This window comes from Coturnix japonica, chromosome 5 (genome assembly GCF_054131305.1).
Source record: "Coturnix japonica strain WE chromosome 5, WE-NBRP24, whole genome shotgun sequence".
In the NCBI taxonomy this organism is placed as follows: domain Eukaryota; kingdom Metazoa; phylum Chordata; class Aves; order Galliformes; family Phasianidae; genus Coturnix; species Coturnix japonica.
Window position 1 is genome coordinate 6,456,765 of NC_140667.1, and position 25,276 is coordinate 6,482,040.

Below are 25,276 nucleotides of genomic sequence, written 5' to 3' on the forward strand. Positions count from 1 at the left end.
AATAGCTTTTGTGCCTTGATCTCTCTGCGGTAGGCAGTACACTGACAACAACACCCAGTGTCTCAGTTTGGACAAAGTTCTGAGACTTCAGCAGTGATCTCGTGTTCTCAAGTGACCGGAGGTGTTTGAGATCTGCTCTGATGTAGAAAATTCAGTGCCTCCAGGTCTGCACCGCAGTCTCAAAAATAATAGACCTTTTCTGACTGAAGGTGGTTAGTGGCAAAATGCCTCTTCTTTTTAAAAATCTCACACCACTGAAATGTCAGATGAGATCTGACAATGAAGACTGGGTCAGATTCAGTGAATATTACATATCCTGTTGGAATACTCAGCTTAGAAGTAGCAACTTTGACAGCTTCTTGTTGGCTTTCCAGCATTCTGTGCACACAGGAGGATGCCTGCTTTTCCCTTCTTGAAAAGTGCTGTAGTTTCTGGTATGTGGCCAGTACATGGGGTTAGGTGGTACTTAAGTCTGTGCAAAAGAAAAAAAAAATAGTATTAGTAAATAGGACTGAAAGCAAGCATCTATTTCCTGTAGTACTCTGCTGTGTATTGCTTGGCTTTGCACAAGGCACTTGGATAACTAGGCTGGCCTTTCTGTAGGCAGTAGCATCATACTGCTGTAATCTGTGTGCTCAGCCTGTTCATGCCTCTGCACTGCTATTTGTTCTTGCTACTGCTGAGCAAAACATCGGAGTGGAAAACGGGATGACAGGCCGATGCTGGAGCAAGGTCACCTGAAACCCATCTCTCATAGCTAAGTAGGCTATTGCTCTTCACCTAATTCCTGGTGAGTTCTCTGCCTCTAAGAGTGGGTGGCCATGACAAAGATAAGCTTTGCTTGCTCACTTTTAGCAGGAGCGTAAAGGTGATGCTGGGTGCCTCAGAGAGGCAGAAGCAACAAATTCTGATTTGGAAAGCTTTATGCTTGTTGTTAAGGTGGTGAAATTCAGTTTTTCATGTACTGTATGGAGCTGAGCTTGTGGTGATTGTACTTCAGGTGTAATTTTAATAAAGAGAGGAACATGGAGATGATAACTTTGTAATAAGCGACCTCAAATGATTCAGTTTAAATTATGTGGAAAGATGTACATAAATGCCAAAGAAATTTCAGAAGGGAAAAACATGGGAAACTGATCAATAGAGGATCAATGAAGTCAACTGTAGTGCAAAATTGTAAGGAAAATTGCTCTGAAATCTCCATTTGAAGAAATTCCTAAGTACAGTGTGAAGATTGCAACCAAGAACAGGGCTTCAGGATACAGTTGCTACAGAGATAACTTAGGTTGAAAAGTAAGGTATGCAACCCACTTACAGTCAGGTTCTTTGCATGCCCTGAAACTGTCATTAAACTAACGCAGATCTGGTGGGAGAACAAATGTATGTGATCTTGCTTTGAGTAAATTCTGATCGAAGAATGGCTATTGAGATTCTGGCACGGCTCTCCAAAAGAAGCCATGGGGGACAGCAGGTCTAAATGGAATGGAGGTGGAGCCCAGCATGTTGTTCAGATGTGCTGCCTAAAGGGAGGGTGTAAAACAGATGCGAGCTGTGCACTGCCTATGGTATTTTTCTGCACTATGCTGTATTGCACAGTATGGGTTTGCCCTCCAAATTTGTCGGTTACAAACCTATTGTACTTTTTCAAAAGTCTCCCATTGACTGTAAATAGGCTTTGAATTATATCCCAAAGCAGCAAGTAGAGTTTAATTTGCACACTCCCTGTTGCCTCAGCTCAAGGTATTTCTTATTTTCTGTATGTTGCACGGTAAAGCCTAAAAGAAAGCTAAGTCTGATAACCGATATTTTACACATATCACCTACAGTTGATACCTTTAAACGTAGGCAGGTGCCTTTATGTGAGAAGTAAGTCTTAAGTGAACAGCCATATTTATACACAGGTATTTAATATATTTTAGATACGTATTTAATTTCAAAACCTGACTAATGCTAAGCAGGAAGCAGTTCCATTGCAACAAGCAGGATTAGCTATTGGCTTAAATTAAGTAGCTTGCTTAGCTGATACAGAGAAATATCCAGTGTACCTAGTGCTGAGGAAATCACCATTGTATCTCCTGTGTACCCTTCAGGTTTCAGGGACCCAAGGACTATTTTTTTTATTGAACACATTTGAAATTAAATCTAGGAGACTATTAGCAAAGCTATTACATGGGATACAATATTTAGAAGTCAGAGAACATTTGTTACCATTAAATTGTTGTCCACAATAGTGTATCTGTACCTGCGGTAGGACCCCAAATATCTTAACCAGGTCTATCAGAGTTTTCCTATTTGCTTTAAGGTCTGTGTAGTTAAACACTTTTTAAATGCACTGCTTAATTTTTCCTCACACTGTAATTCATTGTTGGCCTTTTTTTGCAATGAATTGTTGGGATTAGCCAATAAATCAACAGAAAAGACACGCCAATTTCCTCAACAGTTGACAAATGAGAGTGGGCAAAGTACTGCTATGTTTTATTTATTTTTAAAATTTATTTCATAAAGAAGTCTAACATTCAGATGCCCCCCCAAATGTGTTGTTTTGATTCGCTAATACTACATTTAGTCATGTTCCACTGTTTCTCAAGTAGCATGTGTAAATATATTGCTAATAGCCATTCCCAATATTAAAGTAAGATTTCCCTCAGTTTGTAAACGTGCCTTTTAAAAATAGTACTGCTAGAAACAGAAGATCTGTAATTGCAACGTTTTTGTTTCTGTAACTTCCCTTTAGTAAGAGACCTTTGTCTTAGATGCAGTTTCTTAGACTCCATGAAAGGGAACTTTGAGTTTGAATACAGCACTTCTGAATTATTTAAATACTTTCATTCTGATTTCCACACATTCATTATTCCCTATTGTTCTGAGATTATAGCCGTGCAGCCAAACTGGGTACAGGATCTGCATGTTCAGATCCTGTATTCAGGCAGTAGAGCTGGGCAATTAGCAAGCCAGCCATAAGCCACACCTGATGTGTTTAGCAGTGCTAAGAAATCTTGCAAATTAGCTCTTACTTGTAAGTTACCTTTGATTTCTTAAATCTTAAACAAACGTGGGTCTCTGAAATTAATGCCTCTTATTTATTTCCATAGAGACTACAACAAAGAGCACAGTAACATTGTTTCATAGAGCAAATTCTTAGCTACAGACACGACTTTTTACCATTGTCACCACCATTAGTGATGCACTTTGGCCAACAGTGAGCAAGAGCCTGCATGCCACGCTTGTAAAAACCTGCATGGCTGTCTGTGATGTGGCTTGTCTTTCACACTGCTGTCACCACGTCTGGAATGTACCATCCACGGTCTGTTTTGGTAGGACAAGGGGGTACGGTTTCTAACTAAAAGAGGGGAGATTTAAGTTGTGTATAAGGTTGGTTTCCATATACATTCAGCAAGCGTCAATGAACTCCCGTAGGTCAAATATTTTCCTCGCAGAGGAATTCAGTGGCACACCTTTGTTTCGCATGTACTTCCATGTAACATGCCATTCTGTCAGACTGCTCCTCTACTGGTTCAGACTCTTGTGTCCTGCCAGCAGCATCTAGCTCTAACATCGTGGGCAGATAAAATAGGAGGCGCTGCTTTTGGAACTGCCCTAGTAATAGCATGCAACAGCTCAAATATAATTACTGGTCCAGAGTGTAGTTCCTTCTGTCTTTCTTGTAATAAAACTTTAAGACAAGCTTTTGGTAAGTGCTTAGGAAGTGCCACAGCAGAGAGAGTATGTTCCCGACCTTGGCCCTGTACTAGGCTTCTGAAATTGTATTAGTTTTTATTCTGCATGATATACAAACAGCCTTTTGAGATTTCAGTCTAGACTAGGTTGGTGAAAAACAAGCACTCGTGATCCATGCACTGTTTAGTTAGACGTATGAAAAAGACAGGAAGGTTTTCCTGTATTGAAGCATTCTGGGGCCTCTTACCAATGCAATTTCACCTGAATACCAGCCAAAATATCAAAGTGACAGGGATACCACAATACTTAAAAAACAAATGCAGCTTCATAAGATCCAGAATTGAAAAAGAGCTCTCTGATTACTCTCATGGGGAAAAGGTTCTAAACCCAAGTACCCATGAAGGGGGAAATCCACCCAGGCTGTGAACTCTTGCTTTAGGGGAAACATTTGGATAGAGCATTGACCAAGGCTGTGTATGCCTTTTGAGGGAGCCTTTTCTCTGATATTCAGTTGGTGTACATTTGAGCATGCATCCAAGCGGGCTGGCATTGTAACTTTCTAAAATTCTATGGAAATCAAGGGTGCTCACCTTATTCCCAACACCACATTGTTCTCAAGTTACATTATTTTATTTCTTTTTATTTCTTTTCCTGGAGGCTGTCCTCTGGGAATGCTTTGGTCTGCCTTTCTCATTTGTTAAAATGCTTTGGTATGCCATTGTGATATCAGCCGAAACTCCATTAATGTGTGATAAAGTTCAGGATGGAGGTGTGTGATGACCCTGTGAGGAGCAAAATGGGGATAGAAATGATGGGGGGATATTTATAGTGTTTGCTTAAACGCTCCTTTAAAACCATCCAGGGGATATGGCTAGGTATATCTCATTTTAGAAAGCATATATTATTTACTAAGCTGTGACAAGCATACTCCTGATTTAAACCAAAACTGTGTTACTTGTTTAGGTACCAAGCAATAATACTCCATATGTAGGAGAAAGTTAAAATAATGAATTAATCAGTAGTGCTATCGTGTGGTTTTGGGAAAGGGTTAATTGTTAATGAAGCTACAAGACTTGGTGGTGAGATGTCCGTGGAGGCTCTTAAATGGATGCAAAGAGAATTCTCAGGCAGGGAGACACAGGCATTAACAAAAAGGTAGTTAACAAGCGAATAGTACGAATTGAAACCCCTTGCCTTTATATTCAGGCTTTAATGTGGTCAGCTAAATTCTGCGTTCTAAGGAGTTATAAGTGCATTTCTGTATCATCATGATAAACCAGACTGGTGTTTGGATGTAAGTATCACATACTGGTTCAAGTCAGTCTTGCAGACAAATGAGAGGACAATGAAGTGTGCTGCGTGGGGTGGGGACAGGGAGAGCTGCCTGTGGCCACGCTGTGCCAGGGCCTGAGGCTGTGGAACGTCATCCTCTGGGAGCTTCTGCTTTGACTTGCATGTTTGCCTTCAAAACGAAAGCTTAGAAAAATGTTTGATTTCTTGCAAGACAGCAATATTTCACATGATGGGTTTGTTTGTTTTTTCCTCAGTGTTTCAAAATCAAGTTTTAGAGAACTGTTAGAGAAGCAAAAAAGGTTTCCTTTCCTTATGTGCTTGTTTCCATGAGCACTTTACCTCTAAGTAGAAAAAGACTATTTACATGCATTAAGAAGGTTCTAAGGGAGGGCCTGAGAAATTGGTAATATAGATGTGTATCAGAACAGAATGGTCCTATAAGGTTATTCTGTTACATGTAATTACACTGAAAATTTACAATATTGCAATAATTATGTTGGCACTATGGCATTTTTTTTAGTCTGTAAACAAAATATGGTTCACAAAACTATCATACCAAGAAAATATAGGAATATGCAATACTAAAAGCACATCTTTCTCCTCTGCACCAATAGTAATATATGATGGGATATGTAATTAGTATAAACAGTCACAGATGGAGCTTTAGTTTTACTATTAGGACTCTCATAAGAGCGCTAATTACTTGGCTTAAAGGAAAACACCAGGAAAAAAAATGGGCTTAGTGAATTAGAAAGACAGAATCTGAAGTTTCTGCTTCAGAATTATCTACGTTACTTTGGTTTGAGCCATGCTGTGACCCAACAAGCTCTGAAAACAAAACCTTTAATTTGGGGGCTTCATAAAATAACCTACCTGTGTGAAGGAAGTATGTGATGAAAACTGTCTCAAATTGTGTGAGTTTTTTCCAGCTTCTTATGAGTTTTGCATAAACCAAAGCTGCATGTGCACCCCCATTAAAGGCACACACTGAGAGCCAGAGCTAGGCCACACAAGGGTCTGCCCACTGATACCATCCTGAAAAGTGAATGAGGTCACCTACACGGCCTGCAACTTTTATTGCTACAAGTAAATCTCCTAAAACCAATGATGCCATACTAAAGTGCTTCAGTTTCTTGTCTATTTTGTTTTTATAAATTTTACATTCATTTTACAGTCATACTTGTTGGTAGAAGAAGCAAGTGACGTTTTGGTTTCCAGACTTAGCTGGGTTCCCTCAGGCTGATGAACCTTGGCTACAGCCCTGTGCTCCAAGGGCTGCTTGCTTCTGATGTTTGCCCTGCCATGCTTTCAATTCTGCTCTGTGACTCTTTTGATTAGAAAAAATGTGTATGTATGTGTGCTAATAATTGTATCTAGGAATTAGTAATAGCTGTGGAGATGCATTTAGGAGTGATGATCATTTGAAAAACATCAATTAACTAGTCAGGTTGAGAGCACTAGCTAGCAGCATTAGACTTACAGGCCTTTGATTTCTTACAAGTATTTTTGTTCAGTGACTACATTTTTCTGCATCTCACTCTGATTAATGTTTAATGAAATTTTCTTTAATTTCAGTCTCTTTGCTTTTGGAATTCTGTGGTCTTGTTCTGTTATATTAAGTAAAGGCTATTTTCCAAATGCAAATGTATACTGAAAAGATAACACAGTTAAGTCAATTTGCAATGTAAGGGAATTTAATTAATACAAGAACACTTGAAACAGTGTCCTCAAATGAATGGGTTTTGCCATTGAGGTGGTTTATATTTTAGTTTTTGACACTATCCTGGTTCTCCTAAGGGGAAAACATTTTTTGTTCTTAATCCAACATTTGTCTCAAGAATAAGCATAATGAGCAACTGAGAGTTGACTGTGGGTGAAATGATGTGACATGCCAATGACATTTTCATTAAAAAATATTTTAATGAGAACAGGAAACAGAAGGGGCAGAAAAACCCTGCAGGCTCTGATGGATTGTCAGCTACCCAAAAGTACAAATATTTACTTGAGAGTGCAGAGGTTTCATTTCCATCTTAGTTCTACAAAATCAGCTTTGAAGAGGTGCCCAAGTTTCTTGTCGTGGGATATAAGTAATGCAGAGCATAAAGGGTAAAAGGGGACTTGGCTGAGTTTGGTGACACGAGCTGCTCCTGTTCCTTGTACTGCTAGAGTCAGGCTTTCAGCAGCAGCCATTTTAGCCATTGACAGTGTGATTCAAGTCAGTGCCATTCTGAGGAACTGGGAAACATATCTTGAGAGGCAGCACGATGCATGTGTATTGTTTTTTTGTTTAGAGCAGCACAAGCTATGTCATTGGAATTAAAGTAAGATCAGAAAGGAGTGGACAGCATTAGCCCATTCCTTTTAGGCAGGTCCCATGGCATCTACAGAAGTACCTTCTGTTTCAGTTTTCTTTATTTTATAAACCAAAATGTGCTCGACTGGTACCACAACAATTCAGATACAGTATGTTGGGGAGCATTAGAAAAATAAGTGATAAGATTGAATTAAATAAATAAATGTAAAAATCTGGCATAGCATCCATTTTTATGAAGTACCACTTGGTCTTAAGATGCAAGCTCTATAAAGACATGCATGTGTACATGATAGAATGATGATTTAAAATACATACATATATATATAATGTATATGTGTATATATATATATGTATCCTGAAAATAATGCCTTATTCTTACCTTTTTTGGTAACTGTGTATACTAGTGAGTGAATCCCCACATCCTTGATGTTAGATTAGAAGCTGAGTCTGCCAAAGGGACTCATTTAAGGTTCCATAAGTGGAAAAGAAAATGGCAGTGCAGGAGCAGGCAGCCACCCTTGGCCCTGCTAACCCAGGGCTGCCGGGTTTCTGTGTGCTAGTGCTGAGGCCTTGCAGCTGTCTGCACAAGTACTTGTGCTTCCAGATACATAGATGCAGAAAAGGGAAGGCAAACAGAAAAAGGTCTGGCTATTTAACCTACTCCTGACTGCTGGCTGTTATGCTTGTGCCTGAGTATTTTTTGTTTAAAATTAGTCAAGGTGCTCTGTAAACCATTCTGATGTTCTGTCAGCCAATAAGAGGCTGAAAGGGTAATTCAAATCAGTGAATAATTTTGGTGCATCTCAGAACACTCATGTGATTAGTAATTCCCTTGAAAAACATTTCTAATTTTTCGCCAGTGCTTATATTGGTATGAGGCCAGCACAGAAATCACTGAAAGGCCCTTATGTGTAAAACTTGTAATGTGTAACAGAATTTGGAAATGAGGGAAAGGTCTAGGCTCGTATTTCAGTGATGTCATCCCAGATTTCAAATGCCAGGTGAGGGGGGTTGCGAACTGGAGCAAGGCCAAAGAACCAGCCCTGCCCCCCATTTCCTCTCAGCCAGTACCACGATGGCTCAGAGCCTTTTCCTACAGGGTAGGAAAGCCCTGTTGAAATCTCCAGATGCTCTAGTTCCAGTTTTTTAGAACAACAAAGAATGAAATGTGGAACTGTCTTGTGTAGGAGGGTGTTTAGACCAAAGTACTCTTTCATATGTGGGTCAGATTCTAGTTCAGTGGGTAAGCGCATTTTCCTTCATTAAAATCTCTTCAGTGTCCAGTAGAGAGGGATCTTGAAGTGCTGGTATTAAAAAACGTGTGGAATCTACCACTTAAAAAAGCGAGACCTTGCATAGCTCACTTCAAGCACGCAGAATGGCAAGTTCCCTAGCAATGTCTGCACATTATCTCTGCTTTACTCGCCACTTTTATGCTTTGAGTTCCCTGTCAACACCCCTCACACTTCTGCTGTAAGGTCTCTTAAAATGGAGGCTTGCAAACTATGGCAGGCAAAATTAGGACATGAATAATTTCACCCTGGAATATTTTTTACTTGTGCCTTTGGGTGAATATTTAATAATTAAATATCATGGAAGAATAGCCTCATAAAATCCTGAGTGAGCAGTATGTTGGTTACTCATTTCAAAAGAAAGCATTTTAACTATGGAGAGAGACAGAGAGAGCAGAAAGGTGTACTTTGTTTTTTGTGTGTTTCATCTGGTGTTTGGTTCTGTTGGTTTCCATTTATTTTAAAACTCAGATTTCTTTTAATGAAAATCCATTAGGTAGACCAATTTCACAGCAGAAATAATGACATACTTTCTTCAGAGTCTCTGACCTCCCAAGTGGTGCCACAGGAAGGTTTTACCTTTTTAAACAAACCAAGTATTTCTGTGTGATAAACTGGCAATGAAGGGCTGAAGTTCATAATTTGTAATTGTAGTAGAGACTTAAAGGCAACTTGACTTTCCATCTTCTTGACAAATCAATGCCAGATTGCATTAAATATACTCGGTGCATAGATATTGCTCTCCTGTAGAGGAAATGGCAGCCATCCTGCACCTTCTCAGGTGCTGAACTTAGAAACAAAAGCTGCCAAACAAGCTTTAGGATGAGGTGCCACAACAGTGCTTAAAAAAGAGGCAGGAGAAATATCAAGCATACAGCTTCTATGCTTACAGAGAGAAAGCTAAACATATAGAGGGATCTATATTTTATGTGGAGTTCGGAGGGGGTTCACAGTGCTGAAGCATTAGATCTTGATCCTTTTCCAGTCCTTAGGACTTGTGCTTATGTAAGGAAAACCAGTTCATCATTCCAACTTTGACATTCAAGTTGGCTCAGACTTCAGAACCCAAAGGCTAAATTTCAGGCATAGCTGCAGTTCAGGAGGCTGGTTAAAAGTACCTCTGTGTGGGACTGAGTTTTTACTGACTGTCTTTTTTACTGTTGCTTTGTGAGTTTGGAGTTGTTATTGTTAACGCACATAATTCCACAAAGTCCTTGAAGTTGAGGAAATGGAGCTTTATTATTATTTATTAAATAATTTTGTTTGATAGCTCTTTATGCATCTTGACTAATTAAATTAGGGTATGTTTAAATTAATTAATTTCAATTGTAAAACTGAAATATTTTATTGACAACCCTTCCAGTAACATGAGTCAGCTGAGCTTTCATTTGTAGTGCAGAGAGTGTAACATTGGTGTTGCAGTGATGATCTGCCAGCAGGCAAGCAAAGCTTTTGCTGGAAATCAGATCGCCATTGAGCACCCAAGTATGCCACTGGTGCGTGCATGTGGAAGATGCTTGTACATACGCCAGACTGATGATGCTCTCCAGAGGTATTTTTTGGTTGTGCCAAAGTGTTCAAGGAAGAATGATGTAAATATATATATGTATGTATATATATGTGTATATATGTGTGTGTATATATATATATATTTGATACTGCAACTTAGGTCTCATCTGAGAGCTGCAGAAGCATACAGATTCAGACTAAGGTCAGTGTGGTTGGCTTGGAGGCTGTCTGAGTATAACTTGAATACCAATTTTAAGTAAATTGATTTAGAAACCAATTCAGGTCCATAAACCACATCAAGCTAAATCAATTTAAGGTTCTCTTAAACTCTTTTAAGAGAGACTGCTCCAGGAAGTTGCACAGGTTTAACTAGATCTGTTTCTAAAGCTGCCTGAGTTATATCAGTGCTCATCTAGCATATAAGCCAGTCTAGAGATGTAGAAGTTAGAGGGTCCATACTTTATTGTTGTTCACCCAATTAATTAGTACAATCTATGTACAAAGGTTCACAGTAAAGAGCTGTTTCATTAGTGGGGTGCAACATGGAGTCAGAGCCAGAATTTTCTTTTATTTTAATTGAACTAGTATTTGGAAAAGGAAAGATCTGAGATGCATATAGTAGCTCTTACTGCTGAAACCTTTGGAAGGATGAAAAGACACTGGATAATAATGAAATTGTATTTTGAGCTTTTTTCCATAAAATGAAGTAGTCATTCTAGTGTTTGAAGTGCTATAATTATAAAGCAATTTGCCACTCTTAATGGGAGGACTTTTATTTCATAAAATATTAACAAAATATAATATCGGTGCAATAGGTTAGGAACAGTCTTATTTTCTCCATAAAAAGTCAATTTGTAACCACTGCAGACTGTCTTTCTTAAGATGACTATATTAGAGTAACCGATCCTTTTATAGAAGTATCAAAATATAAGCATTACGATAATCATAGCAGATATCTCACCTTCCTGTTTAGCAATCAAACATTTATCACTCTCTGCCAGTTTAGCTTAGTGGCTGGTGTTGTTGCTTTCCCTTGGGCTCAACATCTGCAGAAACATTTGCTTGAAGAAGTAAAATCATTTGCAATGAAACTACATTCAACAAAAGATTATAATCTGGACAGAATGGACCCATCTCCCAACGAGCCTAAAATAAACACTTCTGTCATTTATTTCAGGCTAGCAACTAAGGAAAAATCAAATTTTTCTACGGTAAAATGAAGGAAAGGAAAGTGAAGGAGTTATGTTCAATTGCGGGATTTCAGTTTGATCTGGGCAGCTGTAGAACATATGTGTCATGGGATGAACAAAGGACTGGAAATGGCAGAATTCACAGAGTCTTAATGGATTCACTCTTTCTCTCTGTTACTATTTCTAATTATTCAGAGAATTTCTTTTCTTCTTATTTCTGTTGTGAGTGCTTCAGGATTCATCCACTCAAGCAGATCACGATCAGCTCCTAAGGAAGTTGTTAATCATACTCATTTTGATAGTGCTTCAAAATCTGATAAGAATGGGATCTCTCTAAATAGTTGAGACAGAGATCGTGGAGGAAGCTACTTGAGCTGAATGATAAACATTTGTTCTTAAAATAAAGGAGGTCCTTCCCATCCCCCGACCTCCCCAGCCTTTGTGCTTGTATTAGCAAGGTTGGAAGGCAGAGGAGGAGGAATGCCATGAGGCACAGAACAAAACATTCTGTTAGCAAAGGCAGAAAATAAAATATGAATCGTAAAATGCAGACCATCTCATTCTCCAGCTTTCCAGTCTGCCTGATCAGTCACTTAAAATGAGCTCAACAAACATTACTACAATACATAATTGCAGCAGTGGGTTTGATGGGAGAGATTTGTCTGCCTCTGCTCTGTATGAGGACCTGTCAGGGCTACAGCTTGTGTGTTTGGCCGAAGCTGAAGGGCCAGGAAACTGTCATTTCATTTTAGCAAGTCCCTTATGTTTGTTGGCTTCAGTGCAATTACGGCAGTTTATACTAAAGGTAGTATGGATCCTCTAGCTGATAAAACAGAGTTGGGAAATGTTCTCATGTTCTCTCTACATGATAGGATACTCTGATTTATTTTTATATATTAGTAAAGTCTCTGTCATAGTCTGTCAAAGTCTCTTTTTTTCAAGTGTAGTCCCAAATCAGTTTGGCAAAATATATTAAATATACTTGCACGTTTTGTAGGCAGACTAAAGCTTTATTTGATTGATGTAGTTTGTGTATAAAAAATGAACCAAAAAAGTGATAATACTTAAAAGAGAACAGCACCACGACAACTGATCTTATATATGTGTAAATGTATTTTAAGAGTTTCTTTTCCAAATGGTACAAAAATAACTTAAGGAAATTGGGAGATCACAACTTCCTGATCAAACCTATAATATAAATCCTTAGTATATTAGCCATGTCAGTGCCATGAGGTCCTGTCTGAGTGTCCTTTATGTCAGCAAAACTTCTGTGAGTGTTAGGCTCTAGTGGGATATTAATTAGTGTAAAAGCTGGAGGCTGGGATCCCAGCAGTGCTGCTCACCAATGTGTTTGGCTCCTAGGAATGCAGCCCAAACTCATTGATTAGCTAACAGTTGCTGAGAGGTGAATGTTTAGTCAGCCAGCTCATGCTGTTGATTGGAAACTCTGTATCTAGCAGTGTCATTCATACTGGAAACCCGTTCTGCATCTATTATCAACAGGGTGGAAGCAATCTTGCTTATGTCTCTATGTATGTCCACAGCTGTCTGGCAATCAGGAGTGGTGGAAAACATGGAAGAAACATTGCCTAAACTAGTTGCTTGTGGGCTGAAAAAGCAGCGTGTTGCTATTTATCCCTGTCAGCAGCAGGCCATATTAACTATTTTTAATGAATCACCACTGCTTTTACTTTTGCCAACAGCCATGACCTTCACCATTTAGAAACACACGGTCTCTCATAAACGATAGTCTATGACATATAAACTTGAGAAGGATTCTATCACGGCTCAAGCTACAATATCTATCACTAAAACAAACTGCTCATTCCAGCTCAAGAGACACTCATATATATCACGGAGCCAGCCTTCCATATTCTGAAATTTACTGCCTTGCATTGGTGCTTCTTTTTCTTACCTTTTTTTTTTTCTATCTTTCTTTCTTTCTTTTTTTAGAAGAGGCCATGCAACCTTGCTCACTTAATACTTTTGATAAACTTCTACTGACAAGGAACTTGATTAATGATGGTTAAAAGAATTGAATCAAGAGTAGGAAAGACAGGGCCAAAAAAGCAGACTGCTGGGCTGATGGAAACTAACGTCTCTACAGAAATATATGATGGACCCTCCTTTTTGCCATGCCAAGTAATTACTCGCACAGGCCTGTTGTAATAATTCCTATTACAGCCAAAACGGAAAAGTCAGTAACTCACAGCCCAGGGACAAGGTGAAGGCAAGGCCAGAGTAGCGTGGATCAATATTTCATTTACTCACTGAAGTTAGCTTCTATCCCTGTATCAAATTCTTTTACAGAAAGCCATGAAAGAAATGAGGTTTGCTGAAAAACACCAATACAGGACCCTCATTTCCTTGGGGGTGCTCATAGAGTACACGGAGCAACAAAACCTTTCAGCAAAACAATATGCACTCAAGGTCACTCATTACTTGCTACCGCTGGAAAATAAAGTGCTATTAGCCTGATATGAGTAATGTACATCAATCTGCTGCAGAGCAGCAAAACTATGTTTTCAACGTGGTATTGCAGCTGAAAATGAATGAACCATGTTAATGCTTCCTGAACAGTTTGACAACAGTGAAGAATTTTTCCTTTGGCATTATCATTTATTTCAGAGTTTCACTGCAATGCATCTCTGTGAAATCAAGCCAGAGCGCTTCTGTTGTTTGCTGTGCTTTGTTATAATTTAATTAATTCTTATCAAGCAGAAGTTGTTATTTAGATGGGGATGGTTGGACACTTGCCAAAAATGTCCTGTCTGTGCCTTATAGGACTCTCAGGCTAAGGACAGGTTAAGAGACGTAAAAGAAATGATCCATCATGTTAGCAATATTTGCTTAGAATATACAGTATTGAGGTACACATGCTTATACTTCTGTAAAGTATTAAGTGTTGAGGAAAAGGAGGATTTGAATATCTCACTCAATAATTACATGTTGTGATTAACACTATGCCAATCTGAAGAGCACATGTGCTCCTGAAGTAGCTAAAGTGCCCTGGGATGTATTTTTTGCTGCTTTCTTTCACAGACTTCATTGTTTTCCCCATACATCTGGGCTTTCCAGAGGAGCTTCTGGGGGAAATTGGTAAGCATATGTGTTCTTGGGCTGCGAGTAGGAGTCTTTCTGAAGCACAGACACAGCGGCATAGACACTGTGCAAGAAACCCTCTTTCCTTTTTTCTTGGTTTCCGTCAAAGCATAGGCTTTCCTTCTGGAGCTTTCTCATCTATAAATATTTCCATTAATATGGGAGACAAAGCTCTTTTGGTTCTGTGTGCTGGTAGGGATACAGTCTTGCTTTCACTGGCTGCTTTTTGTAAAAATCATGTGTGAATTGCTCATATATTTACTGCAGATCTTCTCAAGTCTTCTTCTGTGTCATCTGTTTGCGGTGCTATGTGTTTTGCTCTTCAGACTATCCGTTGATTTTCTGTGCTATATTTTTCTTTGACTTATTTAGAGATGGAGTCTTATTAAAGATTAGAATTCTCTAGTATAAAAGTTGTGCTTGTCTTAAAGGGGTATGTTCCCATGAAATGCTGTGCTGTCCTGTTCAAAAATTAATTATTAATAATAATTATAAAATAAACTACAGAACTGTAGAAATGGCTATATGACAGTTGTAACTGCTTGCCATGGAATGTTTAGCTTTTCCTTTTTTCCCCTTTTATGTAACATTCTCTAACTTCAGAATTTTGAAGTCATTTACTGAATGGAAACATCACATTTTTATTCCAAAATCTTATCCCAGAAACTTCCTGGGCCATACAAAAATAGCTGAAGTGTTTAGAATGTTGCACTCTTACTGTATCTTGTCGTGGGAAATATAAAGTGGTTTCCTTTTCTATCACTGCATCCTGAGATCAGACATGCAAAGCAAAGCACTCACATCTGTAATGAGCACCGAGCTCCTTCCAGCACCTGAACTCACTTAACCCATGTTAATTCCATGCGAGACTGTAGCGTGCAGGTAAACAAAACCCAGAAGGGATGGGCTAAAAGGAAAATGAGCAATTGAAGGTCAGATGCTAAGTCAAAAAAATGAGCGTGCTCTTTCACGTTTGACATTTTGAAAGTTTCTGCTAAGTTTACTGCTGTGCAGTAGAGTCTAGAGACATCCAATGAATTAATTTTATCTCTTCTGCATAAATGTGTCCTCTCCATTTGTTAATTACTTGGATAATGCTGTTAAGTTTGTTGCAGTTGTAGTGTTCCATGTTTTCTTGTGAAGAAAACAGAATCCCAGTTCCTTGCAGATTTCCATTCCAGTAAATCAATTAAATCTAAATGTGAGTTTGATGTTGGGGGCTTTTTAAAAGTTATTCTTTAAAGGTGGAGGTAAATAGTACTGTAGAACATTTGGCTCTGCTTCCTATTGCTCTTCCCATCTGCTATTTCAACTATTTCGTGTAAAATAACATACAGACCATGAGACCTGTTTCGTTCTTCACTTTGGCAAGAAGGAAGACAGGTGAAGTTGAGAAGTGCCTATGAGACTGAAGAGAAGTCTGAAGACAGTCATCTTTTCTAGTCATGTAGAAAGGCTCTCTTGGATTAAAAAGATCCACTATGTTTGATTTGCTCCATAGTTCAAATGTGGAGTCAGCTCCATAAAGGGGGAATGTTTCAGTCACAAAAGCTCTACTAGTTCTACTGGTTCCTCATAGAGATTGTTGTACTTTGTATCACTGGCAGCTTTCAGGACAAGCAAGTTGCATGCAGCAGAATTACTCTTTGAACCAATATGAACTGAGATGGGATTGCATCTGTCATCCAGCGGTTTGCTGGCGCTTATAGTAGCGAACCTCCTGGTCTGGAGGTCAGCACTTTTGGATTCACAGAGCACTTAGTTAGATCAAGGTCTGATCTGAGGTTAAAATCAATATCACAAATTGCAGATAAAATGACAAAGAATATGTTTCCATCTGTGTTATATTTTAGGTACAGTAGTCTTAATGTATAAGTAGGTCAATTTCATTAAGGTGTAATTTCATTAAGGGACCATAACTGTAACTGGAATTTGGCCACTAAATGATTATTTTTTCTGCCCGCAGTGAGTGTAGAGACATGCATCACTCCTGGATGCTGCTCACATGGGTCATTTTATTTGAGAGCAGTGAAAGCAGTGAACATGAAGTGTACTCTGAGAGTCTGAAGAAACTAAGTAAAAAGCGACAAACAGCAAATAGATGCTTTATTTGAACTGTCACAAGGATATCCATCTAAGCAGTGTATTAAAACATTCATGCACTTAAAATAAATAATAATTAAAAAATAGTAGAAACAGAATTTAATGCACCTGAACAGGTACACATGCAGCCGAGTTTTTAGCAGTAGAGACTTCAGGCTTGCACTCCTAATTTAGAAGGGCCATGAGACAAAGCATCTGATTTGAGGAAGTTTCACTTCAGTTTGTGTAACGTGGCAAATCTGATCATAGTAAATCAGAAGCACCATTGAAGTCACAGCGCGCAGTGATGAAGATGTTCTGTTTGTGTGTTCACGCTGGCTAAGGCAGGAGGTCTGTTCCCAAATAAGAAGGGTGGTACGTGGGGAGGAAGGGGGAAGTAGTCTGCAAATCCTTTACAGTGAGCAAGACAGTGAGATGGCTTTGTGAGAAGTGTAATTCCATGTACCTGAGGCTGATGCTGAGCTTTATGGCTTGATCCTGGGGAGCAGGGAGGGAGAGGGGGATGAACATAGAACCTGTGTATATTTTGCACAAACTAAAAAGCATATTTGGGGCTCCCCCAGGGGCACCACCCAGCGGTCCCAGGCACAATATGTTATTTTCCAATTGTGGTGGAGGGGAAACACAGCCAAAGCTGTTGCCAAGCAAAGAGCTGTGACTCATTTTGCTGTGGGGGCCCTAAGGAGCCCCAGCTTGTGGCCTTGGATCTCGTGGCACGTGGAGGAAGGCTGAGGGGAGAGATGATCATAACTGGGCAACAGCTGCTCTGTATGACTTGCTTCCCTGGTAACCTGGCAGCACTCCAGGTAGAAATCTGAATAGGACTTAAAGTGCTTGAGGCGTTCATTCCCTTGGAGTCTCCAGCCTTCCTTCTCCTCCCAGCTCCTGCTGGTTCTCTGCTCAGCAGCGACTGAGGCATCTCAAGGCCGTGCAGGTTCAGCAGAGGGGCAGATGTGGCTGCAACTTGGCTCAGTGCAAGGCACAGGAGAGCCAGACTATGGGCAAGTGGCTCTGCTGTCACCGGAGACAGCCTGATCTTAGGGGAATGGAAAGCTGCGTGGGAAAGCCTCTGTGACTGTATCAGTATTTGGTGATTCCTGTTTACATGCAGTGCTTTTCCATGAATTTCCAGTCACATGGGAGGTCTGTGGGATTGTTTGCTCCTGCCTCTGGGTTGCTTGGACATCCTCCCCCAGCCCCCCAGGTATTCTCTGTCAGCAGTGATTTCTTGGCGGCTTTTCAGGACTCTCCAAGTTGTTACTGGCTCCTCTTGAAGTTCAAAACCCTGCTCTGTAGCTAAATGAAGATGCAGAAATGCGGTTTTACGTCCCTTGGATATTTATAGAAGTGGTGTTTTAAATCAGCAGTTTTAATCTTTTTATACATTTTATAAACTGCTTTTTTTTTCCTTTTGTTTTATTTTGAAGCCCAGTTTCCTTCCTGCTGCCTTTTGTAACAGTTTTGACTTGAGTTTTCAATTACTGTGTAACGTTAGTGACTCATGTATTCCAGAATATTGCAAAAGGGGAAAAATACATTTTTCTACCTGTTGTGAACAGATGCAACTTAAGCTAGATGCCAGTTGCTCCCTATTGCAGAAATGCTGATCTTTATTTTGTCAAGATAGATAATTGAACGGTATAAAATAAAACAAGAGGAATGCAAACAGCTACTCTGTGCTTACCAGTAAGTTTTCTCTCTATGGAGGCAGTAACAACAGCAGCTCAGACAGTTTCTTAAGGCTTTTCCTGCTCTTCTGTGCCCTCTATTTGATCATCTGCCAAGGCCTATGAATAGTGCCAAATCAAACAGCACAGCATCTCTATAAGTCTGCTCTTGGAAGCTAAGGAATTCAGCAGTTGGAGTGCAATGCCAGATATAAAAGAAGCAGTTATGGTGGACTGCCAGGAGTTTAGGTTGAATAACTTCAATATTTGTATAACAGATAATTTGAGGCTGCTTTTACTAACTGAACTTTTGCTTTCTGTGTGCTTTTTTTTTCCCACCAGAATCTTAATTGATGCAAATATAATCTTACCCAGATGCAAAAGAAATGTGTTTTCTTCTCTTCTCTCCTTTTTTTTTTTTTTTTTTGGTTTTGTTTTTAGGTTCTGAAGTTCTGTAAAAACTTTGAAGCCTGTTTCTACGAGCACTGGCAACTGAAGTTCCTCTGTGAAACAGAACCTTTGCAGAGAAGGAACTGCAGCAGTTTTGGAGTACAGAAGACCCAACTTCATCTTTGCAAGTATATCTATTTTTTCATGCCTTTGCACAATCATTTCCTTGATTTTTGTCCTCCTTAATTAGTAACAGTGAAGAGATATTTGACATGATATTTCAGAGTGTATGGGAAATTGGTAATCGCAGCCTGAACCTCTGATTAATCAGCTGAGGCAAGTGTGGGGTCAGCTGTGGGAGCACAGGTGAGAGCTGTGCTCCTGGAAGGGGTGTAGCTTGACTCCATCTCCTCTAGACCTCATTTAAGGGCTGACCATCACTAAGGCAGCATCTCTTGGAGATCTTTTCCCAGTGGAGATTGCCTCAGCCTTTCCCAGTGAAGACATCCGTATTGGTGAGTTTTTCCATTTAAGTAACCTTTGAATATCTGTTACCATCTTTTTGTCATTCTACCTTACACAGAGTTTATAGAGTGAAAAGAAAAAATGATACCATGAAATGAAAACATTTACACGTTGACAAGAGTTAGTGGACTAGTTATGCTGTTTAGGGTGAAAAAGAATTCATATTTCTTATACTGAACTGCAGTGTGGGCGCATGCCAGTTCTGACTGAAGTAAAATTCATCTTACTGTGACTGACCATCCAAAATCTGTTAACCATTTTTAATCTTCAGGAGTGTGAAAGGGAGCTTTGAACAGTCATTCTACCCTGGACCTGAGAGAGCCAGAGTCCACTGATACCAATTTAACACAAACAGCATGCTTAAATTCCACACAAAGGGACAGGAAAAATATAATTAAACCTGGAAGTTGATTTCAGCATGGCAAGATTAGCAAAGAAATGGGAAAATTCCATCTAGATTTTACTGCCTTTCCTTGTAAAGGTTCTTTTTGATTTTATGTATAATTGCAAAATACACGTAGGATGAAACTTATTTTAAAAGATGGTTAAATAAAGGAAATAGTTTCATTAGGATTTCATTTCAGAAATTGAACTGTTAAGCTGTCATTGGCTATATACAGAGTTTGAGTTCAGGGTCCATGTAACATCACCATAGTTGTAAAAACCACAGAAGCCTAGTCTTAGGATGGAGTGGAATAAAGTGTTAGTTTAGGAAGGGAGTGTTCTAATGTTCTTAGTTTTTAATCATCTCTCTTCAATACTTAGTGATGATGTCACATCAGTTTGATGTGTAATAACAGCAAAGCCTCAAATACTGATACATCACTACAACAACAAGGGGGTGCCCCATCCCTGGAGACATTCCAGGTCAGGGTGGATGAGGCTCTGAGCAACCTGATCAAGCTGCAGGTCACCCTGTTCATCACAGCAGACCTGGGCTAGATGACCTTTAAAGGTCTCTTCCAACTCAAATGATTCTATACATATTTTCTCATATAGAAGCAATAGTTTATTACTACTCACGTAACCCAGACCTTCCACACTGAGGCTATTACATTCACAGTGCTGTTTTTGGAGGTAAAATAGTTTCTTTGAATAGCTTTAATGAGATAAACCTGGATTATATACTGGAGCTTTTTGGTTATTTTTATTGCTTCCACCATTTGGACCTTGGAATACTTGGACCATTGTGATAAAGGGAAAATTGGTTGAACTCTTCCACTTTCACATGAAATTTATTGAAGTGACTTTTGATAAGCTTTAACAAATACTAAAACAAATTATTGTTGTGTTTGTTTGTTTGTTTTGGTCATACTTGGATTTTTTCCCCTTGTTATTTTTCCATGCAGGCTCAAGCATTCATTGCTGAAATCAGTAAAGATCTTGTTTGCATTAGTTGGGATGACTTTGCAGTGATGTGGATGCCTGACTGTATGCACAGGTTGCTTGCACTGGAAATGCTGAAGAGGAATTACATCCTTTACATTTGTTAATTGAAACTAGAGATAACTTCAGTCTGTGGGAAAAAAAACTACTCCATTTTCTTCCAGGGACTTAGTCCTTACTGGTAGTTACTGTAACTCTGCTATTTATAGTCTGATAGTGAAATTAATTTTCCAATTGTTCCATCAGAAATACTTTGTAAATGTCATCACTTGTGGCTTCATTGCTACATATGCAGATTTTCTGTGGTAACTCCTCACTCCTCCTCTTCACCCCCAGCGAAGTGTTCAAGCAGAAATATGATTATCAACCAGTCAGATGTAGGTTTGAGCATATTTAGATGTGATGGTGACTCATATCCATTCAATATGGAATGGTGTGTGTCATTCTTGTAAACACTGAACTGATTACATGCACTATATGTGTGAGTTACTTAGCACCCTTTCAGAGGGCAGCCTCTTTCAGAACCAGTAGCATGAAGGCTGGAGGAGGTGTGCATTATGCAGTACAAAAGGCTCCACTACAGGCTTGTGTGCCTGTCTTCTGGTTTCTGGGGAGCTGTGGCTAAGCACAGGTGGAGAAAAGAAGGAGAAACAAGCGTGGTTAGCTTCTGAGATCACTTAAGTTCACAGAACATATTTAGTGCTTAAGATGCAGCTACTTGACTTAAGGTAAAATTGTTAGAATGAATTTTAACATTTCATCTTCTAAGGCCCCTTGAAATGTAGAGGAAAAAATAATGTTGTAAGGAATCTTTATGCTTTTGTTTGTGAATGTACTACATTTTCCCCCCCAGAACTTAACATTAAGGAGAAGGCTTTTGTTCTCATTTTTCTTTTCATTTAGTGATTTTTATGGCTTAAGGAAACAAGTTTCCAGCTTTGTGTTTTTCTAGTTTCTAGAAATCCAAATATGCGTGAATGCATCTGGGTGTGCTGTCCATTAGGTGGCATTTCCTGGTACTTTTGTCCTAGAGAAGTACAATCCCTCGTAGGGAAATGCAGGAGGAAAATGATTCCAGTTTTCTTTGGAAAGCAACCTCTTGTAACATGTAAACCCATGTTACCACTTTCTTGAAAGGCTTTCTTTTACCTAAAATAAACTTTCTGAAACACCTCTCACCATTTGGGCAGCTTTCAACACATCATAGTACAGAATTCTTTTCTCTCTTCCAATAACGCTTTGCACTGTGCTGCAGCTTGAACTTTATTTTCACATGTTGTGAGAGCATCTTAAATCCCTTGCCTTTTTATCTTGCTCTCCAAATCCTTGAATCAAAATTAAGAAAAAAGGGTGCCCACATACACGTATCTTACAAATTCATGCATGTGATAATTATTTTATAATGACAGTAGGCTGCAAGTGGAGCCTTTGAAATCAATTCTGTGACAGACAGTACTAGCACGTGCTACTTTTACATGCATGCAGTTTGCAATAAATTGGTGCAGGGGCAGGCCTGTGATATTTTATGATATAAAATAATCTTTACAAAATGAATTAAAGAAAGGGGGGGATTCATTTAGTTGCAAATGAGGTAGGAACTCTTCTAGAGGAAAAAGAAAATAAAAGAGGTAGGTCTTTCTTAAAGCAAGTTGTTGTAACTAGCCAGCTGCTGAGAAATGAAAGTAGGCTGTGCAGCCCAGGCATGGCTGGTACGTGTGGTGTGGCACGGGTGCTTAGTCTGTCTTCTGCATGTTGAAAAAACTGCTGGCTTTGAGGTGATTGGTGATAAATAGCAATGGATTCTTAAGTTTGTGCAGTTAGGTTTTTTTTGTAGTCGCTGTCTTAATGAATGCAGTTTGTGTGTGTTTGCCAGAACTGGAAACGCAGGCAGAGCGATGCTCGTGAATTTGGTGTGTTTCTTGTGAGTAGTCCAAAATAAGCCTGCTGAATGGAAATGCTGTTAGAACTTTCTCGGATGGATTTTATAAAATGAAATTTAAATTTGTATTAACCTGTATTATGCTCCAAGAGGAAAAAAGCCCAACAAATATGGGCCTGATCCTACAGTCTCAGTTGAATCAAAAGCCATATGATTGGGTTTTGATGTAGTAACAGTTAATGTTGCAGATTCTTGCATTCACCTTGAGCAATTATACGGTTTAAAGTTTATGCGGCAAATTATTAGGTTTGGCAACGACTCCGTCGTCAAGATTAGTTTTACACCAAATTGCTTTCAGATACCAAATGACAGGTTTTGTAATGAAAGGTTGCAATTATTTCTAATTTCTTCAGTGCTAGTCACAAATCACTGATGCTGATTCTGCCATTTGTGCGTGGCCTTCTAAAATAATATCCTGGCGTGTCTGCCATAGTACTCTATTATTCTGTTCACAAAGTCGAATAAATCAGGTAAAGTAACAAGTGTGCAAGAGGACTTTTGAGATAAAATTACTGCTGAGTGGTCGGAGTGGATGTTCTGCTTTTGGTCAGCGTTTGCTACTTTTCCTCCTTCTGAATGGTTACAGTGAATTTCAAAAAGGGTAATTAACCATGAGACAGCGTTGCATGGATGTGATTATTCTGCTCCTTGTTCTGCAGGTAGCATGCTCAGCTCTGGCTCACAGATCTTTGCATTCTGCACTACTCAGAACAGCATAAATGCTTTCAGTCTTTCTAAGGCTCTGAAATTATTCAGTCCACAGAGACTTATCACATTGCCAAGCTCATATAATCTCCTTACCGTGGTCAGTTTCACACAAGTAACATGATGACTTATCCTCATGCTGTCCTGGCCAATATTAATGTATTCTTTCCAAATAAAACAGCTTCTAATTGACTAAGCTGTGTGTGAGCTATTGTCCACATGGCTACTACTGCAATTGCAAGTATATAATGGCTCTGTAATACTATGAGTGTGAAAAACACCATGTAAAAGAAATGGGTCTCATTTCTGTTACGTTTCAACTCCTTGCTGCAGCAGCACTAATACAACTTTCTCATTAATGCTTTTGGTTCTGGTGCACATATAACCACATTGTACCAATGATGTGAAAGCTGGTATTGCATATGTGACCTTATCTTATAAGCAAGACATCTCTTCTTTACCAGAGAAGTTTAGTACCAGCAGTAGGATGCTGCTACTTTGGAATAACAATGTCAGGAAACCAGTCAGTACCCTAAAACTGTCAGTGATAGGCTGTGACCTTCAGACTAAAGCAAAACTTTTCTGAGATATAGCATTTCTGTGTGCTAAATAGGGTAGAGTAAGCAATATTCTGGCTATCTAGTGCAATACAGTCAATTTTAGGGATGCATTACAGAAACTAACTCTACCTGATGGAGAGATTATCTCTTATGCTCCCTGGGAAGGGGTGGTAGCAGAGCTGTCTAACAGAATATTCTGGGAAGACAGCAACCTTATTTCTTCAGTATATTCTATTTGCTACAGACTTGCAGTGCCATTCTCACTCTATGGCATCTTGATGCTATAGAGCTAACATGAAACTTGACATTAAATGCAAAATGAGTAGGAAGACTTGAAACTACTTGCAGATGGGACATGTCTGAATGTATAATCTCACTGGTTTATTATTAGCAGGGCTTTGGCTAACATTTTGGTCCCTTTGGTGTTGTGATATATATTTTCTTCCCCTTCTGCCCAGTTGTTTCTGCTTCCTAATTGTATTTAAATATACTGTGCTCTTGTATGACTTCTGTTGACAGTCAAGTTGGAGCATATTTTTAACTGTAGTGAAAAAGGAATAATCTTACATTCTGGGCACTGTCTTATGAGTAAGACTTTAAGCAGACGAAAGCTTTAAGTCCAGAGCTCTGTTCCTTTTGTATTACTTAATTTTGGTTCTGGGCAACCACATTCATTTTCAGTTCTCCCTGCAGACATCTCCTAAGCTAAATTGCAGTAAATATGAACAGTGGGTGAAGTGGTTTCTTTACTCCAAAAGCTTCCTAACCTGTATAGTAATCAACAGAGATGGAAGTCTATTTATAAAAACAAAAGTTAGTATTTAAAATGAACCTTTGAAATACTGCAGAATTTTTGATTACTCTTAATTTAATTATTTAATTCTCTTATTTAATTACACTACTTTCCAAGTGTTACCATAATTTTTGTCAGATATCCTTTTTCATATAGACTTGACAGAGGTGGCAGAGGAGAACAAAGAAGAAAGTTGGCTATGTCTTTTCCCAACCACTTTTGTGCAATTTCATATGTAAGGATGAACACCCGTCACAGGGCAGAACTGGGGATATTGCAGAACCTTCTCTCTGAAACCTGAGTTGTTTCAAACATATTATTTTGCTTGAGAAGTTCAATAATAAGAGGGTTTGTAATAAGATTTCCTTTTAATACCTTTACTCATCTACAGAAATTGTAGTGCCAAAAGCAGGCTTTTTTTTTTTTTTTTTTTTTTTTTTAACCTAGAGAGAAGACTTTCCTGAAAGGCATGCAGCCTGCAATTAACTTTCCTTCTTTTTCTTTTCTTTTTCTTTTTTAATGTGTGTATAAGAGTCAAACTATAATGTATCCTTGACAGTCTGAGTCGTCTGATGGGGTCCTTCAGGGTAAAAGGGTCATGAAACATCACAGAAAAATAAGAACTTCTTCAGAAACCCCAGCCATTAGCCTTTATGGTAACTTTGCTGCTTTTACTTCCTAAAGAAGAAACACTATGCTTCAAAAAGAAGGACTTCTATCATGTAGAAATCAACTAGTATCAAATGGGGAACAGATATAGAATTTCTCATCAGTTCTGCTCCTTTAAATTCTGCACTGGGATGGATAATTAGTATGAAGTCCATAAGGAA

At 39.0% G+C, this 25,276-nt stretch overlaps 1 protein-coding gene across 5 annotated transcripts in view; it reads left to right on the top strand.

Moving 5' to 3' along the window:
• Positions 1-25,276, top strand: part of MPPED2 (metallophosphoesterase domain containing 2) — a 164,864-nt gene that overhangs the window by 28,104 nt on the left and 111,484 nt on the right. For all 5 annotated transcript variants that reach the window (XM_085549943.1, XM_085549945.1, XM_085549946.1 and 2 more), the window contains exon 2: positions 18,590-18,726. The gene's annotated coding sequence lies outside the window, so the exon portion shown is untranslated. The remainder of the gene's footprint in view (positions 1-18,589; positions 18,727-25,276) is intronic.